The sequence below is a fragment of the Chrysemys picta genome, chromosome 6 (assembly GCF_011386835.1).
Source record: "Chrysemys picta bellii isolate R12L10 chromosome 6, ASM1138683v2, whole genome shotgun sequence".
NCBI lineage: Eukaryota > Metazoa > Chordata > Testudines > Emydidae > Chrysemys > Chrysemys picta.
Window position 1 is genome coordinate 92,053,515 of NC_088796.1, and position 14,831 is coordinate 92,068,345.

The 14,831-nt window shown below is 44.7% G+C and overlaps 1 protein-coding gene across 4 annotated transcripts in view; it reads left to right on the forward strand.

Moving 5' to 3' along the window:
• The window catches only part of RFX3 (regulatory factor X3), a 218,616-nt gene that overhangs the window by 50,407 nt on the left and 153,378 nt on the right, over window positions 1-14,831 (forward strand). The window contains exon 2 of one of the 4 annotated variants that reach the window (XM_065549356.1): window positions 7,032-7,121. The exons of the other annotated variants lie outside the window; for them this stretch is intronic. The gene's annotated coding sequence lies outside the window, so the exon portion shown is untranslated. The remainder of the gene's footprint in view (window positions 1-7,031; window positions 7,122-14,831) is intronic. 4 annotated transcript variants of the gene reach the window in all.

A 14,831-nucleotide genomic window follows, 5' to 3' on the forward strand; every position in this document is an offset into this window, starting at 1 on the left:
TTCACAAAAACGTAGTATTTTAAGTTGGTGTTCCTTTTTAACTATTTTGTTTGCTTAGTGTCCTTAATGATTACTAAAACTATACTTACTGATTACATAAACTGAAGAAATCTTCAATTGAAGTAATCTAGCAAATGACATTCAAATAATTTTACAAAAAACATTACTCATTATAGGTCCAGTAGCCAATCAGGTACTATACATGCTTCAAGTTTTCAACTATATTAAGAAAAATAATAGTTTAAAAGTGGTCAACATAGTTCATGTTTTACAACTTAAAAATAACATTTTACAGATGTGTTAAAGTCCTACAAATGTAAGTTTGAACACAATTCTGTTGTACACAGTTTAGTTGTACTATGAATAGGTCTTGCAGAAAAATTGTATTAGTCTCCCATAATGCACATCATTATTCTAATAAAATAAGCACTTGCAACATGGTTCAAAGCAGGAAGTAAATGCTCTGTTTGTTTGCACAGTCAAATAAATACAAAAGTGTATATATATCTGAATGTGTGATACCACAGGTATGTTCACCTATGATATTTGAACTGCAGTCATGTAGGGCTTGTCTTCACTGCAACAGTTAGCTTGAGTTAGTACACTCAAGTTACTGCACCGGAGTTAGCTTAGCTAGAGTGAGAGCGACCACACAGCAAAACAACACCTGAGTTACACAGTGATTTGATTAGCAACGCAGAGTGATTGGATTAGTTTCTGGTGTAAAGGATGGCAGCCCAGGCTAGCTGCTTTAGTACAAACCTGTCTGGATCCCCAGGTACATATTCAGGTGGCTAACCCAAGCCACCACCTGTACTATCGTGCTAGATCAAGCAGAGCTAATGCGTGTCTGTTTATCCACTCTGGGAAGCATGCTTAAAGCTACAGTGTAGGTGTATTCTTAGCCCTGGTCTACACTATGGGGGTAATCAATCTAAGTTATACAACTTCAGCTACGCAAATAACGTAGCTGAAGTTGACGGACTTAGATCGACTTACCGTGGTGAGTCGACTGCTGCCTCTCCCCCGTCGACTCTGCTGGCGCCTCTCACAGTGCTGGAGTACAGGAGTCGACGGGAGAGGGCTCGGGGGTCGATTTATCGCATCTAGACTAGATGTGATAAATCAAGCCCTGCTGGATCGATCACTGCCCGCCGATCCGGCGGATAGTGTAGACATACTCTTAGTTTATACTTTCTTTTACTACTCTGTGAAGACAGAATAAAAAAGACTTCTAATAATGAGTGCACTTCAATACAAGCAGGACAATGGATACCTTATTGTGTCGCATGATTCCCTGAATTAAAAAGCATATCCAGACTTGTTTCTGAAGGGTCGTGAGGGTTTACTATCACAGTTGTAAAAATGGGGTAACTTAAAATGATTGTGCAGGTTAAGCCATATTAGCATATTTTGAAAACAATTTAACTTTGTGTTATTATGAACACAGCCTTAGAGTTAAAAAAAATATATTTTTGTATTCCTATATCCCAGTGTTTATGAGGACTCCCAAAATTGTAATTTTTAAAATCATGTCTTTATTTTCTAAGGCAATATCCTGGTTCTGAAGGGCTTTCTTATCTTTATTCAGGGCAGCAAACGTCATTATGTGCTGATGCTCAGTTTTCAAGATCTGTGGTCGCCTTTTCATTGCTTTCAGTTTCTCAGATCACAACAGGGGCCATAATGGGGGCTGTCTGACCTAGTGGTTGATGCCAGGAGTAGAGTTGGGGTTGTGATCATGCCAGTGGTCAAAGCCAAAGTCAGCAACTGAAGTCAGGGCAAGGAAGCAGGAACCAAGAAAAAGGTGTGGAGAGAGGAACAGGGACGAAGCATGGTAGTAGGAACAAGAAACATATGAAATAGCAAGAACAAGGAGCTGGAACTAGTTGAGGAAGCAGGGACTTTGTCTCCGAGGTCTAGGCAGTAGCAGGCCTAGTGACTAGATGCTCAGACAGGGTGTGGGACAGGAACAGGGAGCTTTATATCCAGTGGTGCCCAATCAGCATCTGCTGTCAGTCATCTGACACAGCCAAATCAGCAGGTATTGCGTCTAGTGGTTGGGTATTAGCAGCAGTTCCCTTGTCAGCGCCTGCAGGTGCTGAGTATAAGATTCCTGCTTGGCAGCCTTAAGGGCCTGGATTTGAGACTGGTGCCTGACAGATCAGTTCTCTATTTATTTATTTACTTATTTATTTATTTTAAGATTCTTGCATAAACATTTGGTTATTTTAATTGAAGCCTCTTCTGGATGTTGGTTATACTCCCATACTTAAAAAATTTAACAAGAAAAGAAGCTTTACTGAGGTCTGTGGTTTCTCAGACAGTTGTGGTTTAAAATGTTCTTTGTGGTAGATGTTGTTTCCTTTGGAATCTTCACCTCTTAATCTGGATGGATTATATTAACAACTGAATATCTTCCATCAAAAGTGATAAAGTCTGAGAGAGGAAATAACCAACAGAATTACAAGCAAGCATCCTGCATAATACCTCTGTAGAATGGATAACATAGTTATCTCTGTCTTGTATACACTGTGGGATTATATAACCATGTATGGGCTGTTATCATTCCTAAATGTCGTCCAAAAACAATGTTGTCCAAACTGTTGGGACTCAATATGTTCCAGAATGAGGCTGAAAAGCCAATGATTGGGAGGTCCAAAAATCTTTGATATCTATTTTAGATGCTTACTACATCACTGTAGTACCTGAGCACCTCACAATCTTTAATGTGTTTATCCTCACAATCCCCTTGTGAGGTAGGGAAGTGCTATCATCTGCACTTTACAGATGGAAACCTGAGGTTTACAGTGATTTTTACTCCTGGCCACATATGACATCTGTGATGGAGTAAAGAATTGAACCTGTCTGGGTCTCTCCATCCCAAACTAGTGCCCTAACCACTGGACCATCCTTCCTCTCTAAATTAAGGGTCTGGCCTGTCTCTCACTATTCAGCTGTGACCTAAGAGAAAGAATCCAGTCAAATGATATCTTCAAAGATGCATAATTACCAATGAGTAATTTAATTGCTGCTTTATAGTCATCTCTTGAAATTGATAAGATTAAGTGAACTATTTTCTTGCTCTTGCAAATTACTCTACTTTTATATTTTCCACGGTAGTTGTCCATCATGAAATTATAGTCATTAGACATGAAAAAGCCACTCTGTCCATCCTACTGGAATTTTACGATTAGCCTTTATAATAGATGATGTATAATATGATATCTAAATCTCTCTCATATAAAGTGATGGAAAAACACAGGTGTATTGATAGGTCAATGAGATTTTAAATGAACTGGTTAAAGTCGTGTCAGCGTGAGCAGTCTGAATCTTCACAAGTCCAATAAATATGTCCCTCAGTAGTGTTAATTTTGTGGCTGGGTAGGTGGCTGTGGTTCTTGGGATCTTGTTGCATGGCATTTTTGTAACTTGTTTTTTGTCCCCCTCTAACCTCCCTGAAGAATATGTAGAGGTTTAGAGCTATGTTTTTAAACTCTAATCCCCAAAGATACTGTTGGAGTTGACTGATAAGTTAAAATTTTGTTGGCAGTTTGGTTAATAATCAAGAAGTTTCCCACGACAAAGGGACAAATGCAGAAGGACATGCTCTCTAGCCAGCTGTCTCTGTATTCAGGAAACTATTTTTGCGTTCTTATCTGGTTTGAATTAGGGAGGTCTCATTCAAAACACTTTTTTTTTTTTTTTTTTGGTTGATGTGCCCCTATCAACAAGGATTTTATTGATGATTTATTTGTAATATAAAAAACCCTAATATTTCTGTGGCATGTTAACCAAGGGGCTTGTAATGTGTAAATCCTAATGTAAGCTGTGCTGTATGATTGACTAAGTAATATCTGATGTCACAATTGCATCACCCAACAATGAGCTAAGCACCAGCACAAAATCAAGATTCTAATCCAAATGAGGCATTTGTTGAATGGCTCGAAGTTCTGTGTAAGTAATGCTCTCTCTATCAATAGGTATAAGAAAGTGGCCAAGGAATAAGACTTGCAACTAATTTCATATAGGTATGCGCACAAAACTGGAAACTGCTAGATATGAATAGTACTGCTAACAGAAGATACAGTAGATCATCAGTTGGAGCTAAGGAAAGGGGTGTTTGATGTAGCATCTTTTCTTTAGAGTCCTGTGTTAAAAGGGGCACACTTTTGATGAGTGGAGTATTTCACTATTAATATATTACACCTGTTCTTGGGATCTGCACTTGCTGCCTGTGGGTTCCTAAGAATTTGAAGTCTAGTTTTTGACACTTTAAGTCCTCTGCTTTAGATAACGTAAAAAATAAATTACGATCAATGGAGATGCTAGCTTAGGAACTTCCTCAGTTTAAAAGGGAGGGGCAGCTGGCAAGGAGTTGTCCATGTTGGGGCCTGACTCTGAAATTCACTCCCTCACCTCTTTACCCCGAAATAGCCCAAATCTGTTGATGAGGGCATGCTGCATAATCCAATTTTACTCAGTTTTCTGAGGAGGAGGAAGTTGGAGGAGAGTTGCTATTTCTTGGAGAGGGTAAGGTATATTTTTTCTTAAGATTAACCCTTTTGGTTGATTATTTTTGACTTGAAGGTGAAGAAATGCAAAGTCTACTCACCTGTATAATAGGACAACTATGTAGCGAGTAGGGGAAAGGTTAGAGAATTAACAGACATAACCAAACAATAATTACCAAGGCGTTTATGTTTTAAAATTGTACTTGTTTGTTATCTGCCTGTTGGTGCTGGTCTGTATTATTTGTTTAGATTGTAACTACATCTGATCAGGGACCATTTCATATTTTGTGTTTGTGCAGTGCCTGGCACAATGATACTCTGATCCTGATTGTAACATTTAGGCCAGGGGTGGGCAAATTTTTTGGCCCAAGGACCACATCTGGGTGGGGAAATTGCATGTAGGGCCATGAATGTAGGGCTGGGGCAGGGGGTTGGGTGCAGGAGGGGATGCGGAGTGCAGGAGGGGGCTCAGGGCAGGGGGTTGGGATGCAGGGTGTGGGAGGGGGCTCAGGGCAGGGGATTGGGGTGCAGGAGGGTGCGGGGTGCGGCAGGGGGATCAGGGCAGAGGGTTGAGATGAAGGAGGGGTGTAGCAGGAGGCTCAGGGCAGGGGGTTGGGGTGCAGGAGGGGTGTGGCGGGGGTTGGGAGTGCAGGGTACAGAAGGGGTGCGGGCTCTGACCCGGCGCCACTTACCTGGAGCGGTTCCAGGATGGCACTGGTGTGCAGCGGGGGCTAAGACAGGCTCCCTGCCTGCCTGCCTGCCCTGACCCCCCCTGTCGCACGTGCTGCTCCCGGGAGCAGACGGCACCATGTCTCTGGGGGAGAGGGGGCAGAGGGCTCCACACACTGCCCTTGCTTGCGGGTACCTCCCCCACAGCTCCTATTGGCCGTGGTTCCCTGTTCCTGGCCAATGGGAGCTGTAGGGGGGCGGTGCCCGCAGGCGAGGGTACCCATGGAGCCCTCTGCCCCCCCGCCCCTAGGGGTGGTGCCGGCTGCTTTCAGGAGTGGCACGGGGCCCGCGGTGTCATGGGGGTGGCAATCCCGTGGGCCGAATCCAAAGCCTTACGGGCCGGATCCGGCCCGTGGGCTGTAGTTTGCCACCCCGATTTAGGCACTAGTGAAATACAAATAATAATTAAATGGTATAAAACTTTGTTCATGTGGCATTAAGGTTGCCTGGTGATAATTTGTTCCATTCCAGGACATTGAGTTCAGGAAAACTCAGCCTTCTGAAAACCAGAAAATACGGAGTTGAGGTAAACACCCATGCAACCTTAACTCTGCCCCCAGGAGCTGGCAATAGTCACTAGGAATTATCTACCTGCACTTCAGCTGCATTGACTGTGTTAGTTGTATCTGTATTGAATGGTGGAGAAATATTTTGGAGCAGCTTGGAAGAGCTGTGATTGTGATATAAAAAGATCTGGGGATTAGTTTGAGGAGCGCCATAGAACTTTGACTATGATATGAGGAGATCTGGGCCTGAGTCCCTCCGCATGTGCTATCAAAAGAAGGAGATGGATGTGTACTTTGAGGTTCTACTCTGCATCATTTCAATACAAAATTGTGTAGGTTGTATCAGTAGCAGGGCACCAGGGTAGGGGTGGCCAACCTGTGGCTCCGGAGCCACGTGCAGCTCTTCAGAAGTTTAATATGCAGCTCCTTGTATAGGCACCAACTCCGGGGCTGGAGCTACAGGCGCCAACTTTCCAATGTGCTGGGGGGTGCTCACTGCTCAACCCCTGGCTTTGCTACAGGCCTTGCCCCCACTCCACCCCTTCCTGCTCCGTCTCTTGAGCCTGCCGTGCCCTCCCCCCCCAGAGCCTCCCACACGCCACGAAACAGCTGATCAGGAGGTGCGGGGAGAGAAGGGGAGGCCCTGATTGGCGGGGCTGTCGGTAGGTGGTAGGTGCTGGGAGCAGGGTTGGGGAGCAGATGGGAGGCTGCTGGTGGCTCTTTGGCAATGTACATTGGTAAATTCTGGCTCCTTCTCAGGCTCAGGTTGGCCACCCCTGCACTAGGGCTTCTTGCCATGGGTATTATCAGTAGTGAGATGAGATATGAAAGCAGTCTCTGGTTTAAAAAGCGTGGTATTCGGTCAGAGGAGTAGGCTCAGTGTTTTAGGGCAAGTAGCACCTATGCATCATAATGAAAAAACAAAGTGTATGTATGTTGTGGGCACCCAAAGAGGGCAGAGTTAATGCTGTGTGGACATTAACCTTAATTCTGGATTTCTTGGTTTTCAAATATTTGAATTTTGCTGAACTGGATGTTCTGGAAGAGCATGCACTATTACTGGGCATGTTAACTTTGCATTAATGAACTTTTTTGCCATTTAATTTACTAGGTTTTCAAACAGCAGGAAAAATGCTTGTTGGTCATTTAGATAGTTGTAATTCTGATCCAAATTTGTAGCTGATATGCTACAGTGCTAGGTAATAATCGGATGAGCTAACTTTTATATAGCTTTTCAGCAATAGATCTCAAAGAACTTTACATCATTATCTTCATTTTACAGATGGGAAACTGAGGCGTAGAGAGCTGAAGTTACTTGCCCATCGTCACCCAGCAGGCCAGTGGCAGAGCTAAGAATAGCTCCAGGTCAAAGGTGTTTCCACTTCTAAGCCACACAATTACTATGTGTTTTCTCTGTGCACCTCCCCCTTCCTGTACATTTTGTTATACTGGAATGGGGATAATGGCCATGTTTTGCAATGTATAGTTGCTAACAGGATGGGAGAAATCTCATCCATGGTCTGTGTCCAAAAACCTTGACAGTTTTATTACATGGTTGTTGCAGTAACTATAAGCATGTGAGAGAAGACTGGTATGTCTCTCTCCTTCTCCGTTCTCTATCATACGTAGCCTGCCCTCCAAAATGTCCAGCTCCCCTACTCTTTCCTCCCCCATAAAGCCATGAATTAGGGCTATAGAAGCCATTAACCTGTACGACATTGCTCCTTGCTGTCTCCTGCGGCTGCCCTATCTTCCTGCTGCATTAACCAGAGCCCGAGCTGCACACTGAGCTGGCTCCTCACTCCAGATGTGATTCTTGCCTCTGCTTCAGCCAGGCATGCGCAGGTCCAGACCACCCCTCCTCCAATCCAGGCCCTTCCCCTGCACACTCTGGTGATCCCAGTTATTTCACACCAGGGTGAGGTGTATCTTAACTACTTACTCTCTGGATTTCAGATGTTTAAATTTCTGTTACCTTCATTAGCCCCATGCCAGATTCCAGCTAGGAGGGAGATGGGCTAGGACACCCAAAGAGGGTGTTCCCCAAATCCTAGAAAAGACAGCATGCAGGGAGAGGGGCTCAGACCCCTGCAGAGGGGGAGGACTCCCCCAGATCCTAGTAAGCACACACGGAAGAGGAGATTTCAGTGACAGCCCATGTCACTCATAAACCCCCAACAATTTCTGCTACTGTGCCAATTCTTTACCCCTCCTGTCTTCTCCTCTCCTAGTTCTTCCCCTCTCTGCCTTATCTGAACTGTCACAACCCCTCTTCCCTCCCTTACTACCCATTCCCATAATTTAGCCCCTTCTGGATCCCTCATTGGAGACCCAAGCCCCTCTGCCTTTTGCCACCTACTTTTGTACTCCAATCACCCCTTCTCTCCTAGTGAGCATTTGCATGTGTAATTTATTTTCTTAACAAAACAAAACAACTCCCTCTGCCCCAATAAAATCTTGATGGAGGCAGATTTTTGCAGATGTTAACAGTTCATTCTCAGATTTCTGCCCAGGGTGTGTTTCTGAAGTTACTAGAATCTGTGACGTTAATTAAATGCTGTTATTTGTGGGGTCTCTCTCTTGGGAACCCCTGGCTCAGATGCCTCCACATTTGGCTAATTAACCCTACCCTATGCTGCTACGAGGCTTGGCAAATGACAAGACAATTTATATAAGCATGTGGATTTTACAGCACTTAGAGTCATCCTTTAAATATCACTTAAAGGCTTCCCAACCTTAGCTAGAGGAGAGCATTATAATATTGATCCTGAGGGAATTCTGTGCCAAAAAATTAAAAATTATGCGCACAATATTTTAAAATTCTGCAAATTGTATTTGTTAATAAATTAATGTGGTTCCAGCATGGCAGTGGGGAGCACAGGCCACTGGCTGCATTGAGGTGGGAGATCACCCTGAAGCCCCCACCTCCCCTGGTACAGAGACTTGGCAGTGAGGCTGCCCCGGACCCTGACACGGTGCAAGGACTGAGCTTGCCCCAGAAAGACCCCGGGCCCTGCCCCTCTGTACCAGGTGCATTAGGTGAGGGTGGGCAGGCTCAGCCCAGCAGGCTTCAAGTGTGGAGGGGCTCAGTGTGGAGGGATCCAGGTGTGGGGTGAGAGGTTTCTGTGGGGGGCAATCTGGGTGACGGCAGCTCATTGGGGGGCTCCGGGGCAATGGGACTCTGTAGGGGATCCAGGTGAAGGTGATTGGGGCTCAGAGGGGGAGGGGGGAAACTGGGTGCAGGGGTTTCAATGGAGGGTCCAGGTGCTGGGGGAGTTGGGCTTGATATGTTGGGGGCTCATTGGAAGGATCCAGGTGTAGGGGAGTAGGGGTTGTCAGGGTGAGGGGGTCGATGAGCCTGCTTAATGGGGGAGCCCCAGCTGCTGCTGAGGGGATGCTCAGTCCCACATTTCCCTCCCCCTGACGTATCCCATCTCCCCTTCCTCCCCCACTGCCTCTTCCCCCCATCTTGTCAGCCTCCCTTCTCTCATTTTCCTCACCCTCCCTTACCCAGTCCCACTGCGGGCACTCACTGTTGCATGGAATAGAGAACAGGAAGGCTCCCAGCACAAAGAAGGGGAGCATGACTAGCACTAGGACCTAGGAAACCGCGTTCAGCTACAGAGTCAGTGGAGCCCAGACACAGCCTCCTTTAGCTGGGCAGCTCTGCGCTTGCAGAATGAGGGGGGGCAGTGGCATATAACCCCATGTGCACCCCCATGCCTCACCTCTGTTTGGAGGGGGGCAATCCCCCCCCCCCCAAAGTGCACCCATGATCACCCCTCGCCCTCCATCCCCATGCGGCTTCCCTTTGCTTCCCTGCTGTTTTCTGCAGGGAAACACAAGAAATCTGCTGGGGAGGAGGCGTTTTCTGCGGGCACGCAGTCACGCAGAATCCCCCAGGAGTATAATATTGTCTGAAATGAGAGCGAGAACGGCGGGGAGGGTTTCCATACATCCAGCAGCAGCATAGGGTTCGGAGAAGTGTTAAATGACCCATTCATCTCAATGAGATGGTCTCAGCTGAAAGAGTTTGGACTTAAATACTGCCTGAAACAATAGCTCTGAGACATGTGAACTGCTCCATTCATGTCAGTGGGTGTTCCCTTCTCACCTCCCCAGTGGTGGAGAGTTTTTGATATATGTCAAGCATATACATTCTCAGCTCCTCACCCTTTCAGTGTGTTCTTGCCTTGGTCCATGCTCTGAACTTGCCTGATCTAAGATCCTCACTCAGGGCTTGTCTACACTGCCACTTTACAGCGCTGCAACGTTCTCGCTCAGGGATGTGAAAAAACACCCTTGGAGTGCTGCAGGTTTCAGTGCTGTAAAGTGGCAGTGTGGACAGTGCATCAGCACTGGGAGCTACTCCCCTCATGGAGGCATTTTTTTCCCCCAGCGCTGGTGCCGCAACTATACAGCCATGTTAAAGCGCTGCTGTGGCAGCGCTTTAATGTTGCTAGTGAAGACATACCCTCAGAGGGACAAGGCTTCCCCAATCCTGTCCCACATGGTGAGGGGAGACTGGAGGGAGAGGGGCTCAGACATTCCCAGAAAGGCAAGACCTCCAAAACCTGGCATACATGAAAGAGGCAGGGTGGGCAGGGTCCTATAGATCCTGGTGGGCATATTGGGGGGCTCAGATGCTCCCAGAAGGCCAGTGATCTCCCCTCCCCAGATCACATGAAGCAATTAGGGAGTGGGGCTCAGACCACCCCCAGAAACGTAAGGGTCCTCCAGAAAATACAGGACAAAGATGCTTTCTGTCTTTTAGACTTTTACATAAGCAACAAATTTTAGAAGTGAACAGTGCACTACCCAATCAGAAATTTAGTATATCTGACCACTTTCTGTGCATGAAGAAATAGTAAAGAAAGAGACTCACCTGTGACTATGACAGACTCAGGTGTGAGTTTTTATGTTTTATTTTTGCTGTCTCTTCTCTGCCACCTTGTGGGCTGATTTATTTTCATTCCAGAATGGCATCTTGCTTCTTTTACTGAAGATGACTTTTTTTTTGTATTCTCATTATCCTTTATCCTGATTTGGTATATTCTGCTGCTGTTTTATGCTCATTTTTATTTTCAAATTTGGAGTACAATGAAATTATTACTAGCATTTTATATGCTATGGTAACATTAACAGAAAGCTGATCATTCAGACTTATGTAGGCATTTCTGTAATAGACCTAGGCTCGAACGTACTGAATCGGTCATGCTGATAGCTATAAAAATTACAAGAATGACTGTTGATGATTGGATCTTTGCTTCTTACTGATCTGCATGTGATGATCTGAAACAATCTTAATTACATGTGAACTTTTTGTAAGCACATATTTCTTTACTCTCCCATTGCGTACTCTCTTGGGTCCTCCCTTTAAAAAGAATCAATAGCAGTCTTTAATTAAGGTATACAAGTTTCATCAGTTTGTTTGTCAAGATAATTGAAAAATTAAGTTCAAAATGTGATCAAAGAAAATATACTGCAGACATTAAAGCTTGGAATAAGAAATCAAAGCTTTTGCTCACCCATTCAACCCTCCCCTCCAGAAATCAAATGTATCAGTATATAATAATACCTCTCCTGACCCCCATGTAAAGTAATCAGTCCAACAGGAGTTGAATCCATTCTGTTGAAACATGTAATCAGGGAAAAGAGTTTTGATGGGAGTCAAAATGTGGTAAAATTTCTTCAGAGCATTCTATCCCAGTCTATTGCTTGGGTCATTGAAGGAAGCCTGAGGGCAGTATATATCTTCAGATGGTTCAAAGATCAAGATAATGATTTGCATAAATATCAAAGTTCATCCTCAACTTTTATCGTCTATTTATGCCCATAACCCTGTGTTTCATTATCCATCACCAACTGGTGGACCTGCTACTTGGGCCATTGATACAGACTTATATAATACCAGTTGTAAAAATTCCTGCGGCTAATTTTGGGATTTTCATTTTATCTGTTATAGTTTACGATTTTAATTGCCTTTCTGTGCAATTTTTGGAATTTCAGTACAAAAAATATTTAGATTTTTTGATACACATGAGATGGAAAATGGCTTTGAAGTTTGATACATTAATGTGCATCACATTATAGAAAGACAACACCAATGCACTGAACCAGGTCCGAAATCCACCATAAGGCTTTCTCACTTCAGCTAACTTTTGGCAAAGTCTGCTTAATGTGCATTGACAAAATGAGAAGTATCATTTTAAATTAGCCAAATGAATGAACATTTTCAAATCCAAAGTAATTGACAAATTGATAAATTGTCCTGAGCTAAGAATTGCATCTTTACCCACCCCACAAGCTTTTCTTGGCTTAAGGAAGGGGAGAGGGAGTTAAAGAGGGAAGATATCTGTGAGGGAAGTGGACTGTTTAAGGGGAGCTGTTGGTAGTGGGGAGAACAAAGCAGACATCAGGGAGGAATAAGGGAGTGGGAGCAGACTCTGGGTATGCTGCACTGTACAACTGCACATACACTGGAACTGGGATCCGGGGAGCAGGAAGGAAACTGGGAAACAGGGAGAGTTAAAGGGTAAGGCAGAGGTCGGCAACCTCTGGCACGCGGCTCGCCAGGGTAAGCACTGGGGGGCCTGGCCCGTTTGTTTACCTGCCGCGTCGGCAGGTTCGGCCGACCGCGGCTCCCACTGGCCGTGGTTCGCTGCTCTAGGCCAATGGGGGTGTCGGGAAGCTGCGGCCAGCACATCCCTCGCCCGCACTGCTTCCCGCAGCCCCCATTGGTCTGGGATGGCGAACCGTGGCCAGTGGGAGCTGCGATAGGCCGAACCTGCGGACGCGGCAGGTAAACAAACTGGCCCGGCTCGCCAGGGTGCTTACCAGGCTCGCCAGGGTGCTTACCCTGGTGAGCCGCGTGCCAGAGGTTGCCGACCCCTGGGGTAAGGTGCATCTCTGCTGCCCTCTAGTAAAATTATTTCTCATTTGCAGAGAAATGGTTAGAGTCAGAGAAGCACAACAGCATCAGCTTTCTTGAGCTAAGAGTGGATATGTTGGCTTTGATAGTTTTCCAGAAATCTATATATGAAGGCACACAAAAATTTAACATCAGTAGTCTACCTACATAAATAAGAAAAACAAGAAACTCCTTCACTGGAGTTTTTCAGAAGGAGGCTGAATAGCCATCTGTCTTGGATAGTTTAGACACAACAAATCCTGCATCTTGATGGGAGGTTAGACTAAATGACCTTGGCAGTCCCTTCTAACCCTATGATTCTAAGAAGTTTCAGCCTTCCAAAAGGCAATAATAGAGACTCAAATAGGCAGTCTGTTACAACAGAGGCTATGGCTACACTGGCGCTTTACAGCGCTGCAACTTTCTCGCTCAGGGGTGTGAAAAACCAGCCCCCGGAGCACAGCAAGTTACAGCACTGTAAAGCACCAGTGTAAACAGTGCCGCAGCGCTGGGAGCCCAGCGCTGTAAGCAAATCCCCTTTGGGGGGTGGAGTACCTGCAGCGCTGGGAGAGCTTTCTCCAAGCGCTGGCGCCGCAACCCACACTCGCTGTGGGAGAGCTCCCGCGGCAGCGCTTTGGAGTTTCGAGTGTAGCCATGCCCAGAGTTGATACAGGCAGAAAGCAGTCGTCTATCCATCAGATCTATGTACATAAGGGGTATCCACAATTGAAAATAATAATAATTTAAAAAAAGGATTGGCTGTAGCAGCAACACAAAACAGGAAATATTAAGGAATGATTACTCTTGAGTGTCAACAATTTTCAGTCTCTAAAGCAGATGTGGATGGAACACCAAAATAAAGCTTTGTTTTTTAAGGGGCAAGGAACCCAAAGTCAAGGAAGAGAGAATAAGCTGTAGGAAGCATGGTCAAAAGATATCTTGTGTCTATTTCCACCAATACTATTTGTAGGTCAGCTAATAGTAAAATAAATGCAGCAGAAGCATATATAATAACCAATCCAATATGACCTTGATTTTTCTAATCCTACTATAGATATAGAAAGTTTTCATCATGAGTGATCTCTCTACCAAGCACAATAGGTCTCATCAGGGCACCCTGGCACAAATTCATTGAAGGAGCTTTCCCCTTATTAGATTTGTTTTGTTTTAGAAAGAAAATTCATATTTAAAGCTAAAATTTTATCTTTAATTTTTATTGAAAATATATGACACAATAACGTGAACTCTAAAGGTGAGCCTTAAAGGTGAGCTGCAAGTACAAACTGTTGTTACGTCCCAAAATATGCTGAAATGTCCTCATTGAACAACCAATAAAAAAACATTCAGCCTAGAAGTTTACCCCTTCTGTGAAATTTTCTGGCTGTTTGTTGTTGGGTAATGGATGAATAGTATAAATGCAGTTACAGAGTTTTTGCATATTCTGGTTTGGGTTTAACAAGCAAGGTGATGTTATTGGATTTCATGGAGCGGAAAAAATGTTTTAAAGAGGGTACAGTAAAAGTTATTTCTTTGCTCAATGTCTCTGCAGTTTAGGGTACGTCTTCACTACCCACCGTATCGGCGGGTAGCAATCGATTTATCTGGGATCGATATATCGCATCTCGTTAAGACGCGATATATCGATCCCCGAATGCGCTCACCGTTGACTCTGGAACTCCACCAGAGTGAGCAGCGGTAGCGCAGTCGACGGGGGAGCCGCGGCCATCAATCCCGTGCCGTCTGGACCCCAGGTAATTCGATCCAAGATACTTCGACTTCAGCTACGCTATTCGCGTAGCTGAAGTTGCGTACCTTGAATCGATCCTCCCCCCCCAGTGTAGACCAGCCCTTAGTAAGTGAAAGTATTCAGCATACGTGTCAGAGCTTAAGTAGACTTTCATTTTATCATTGCAGTTTGAATTTTCAGGTTTACTTTTCCCAATGCACATCACAACCTTTGTTTTTTTATTTAATAATTGAACAGAGCTGCTTCTTCTAATCATCCATAAAGTACTTTTTGGCAACCAATGGTTTTGTGAATTTAGATAATTTTTTGCACATTACTTTGCATTGAGAGGCTTTACATCTGTCTATATTTTGGTTATCCTAATTACAGAATTAATATTATAAGTGTATTTTGGGCAGCAGTGTCTTTGAAATATTACAATTAAT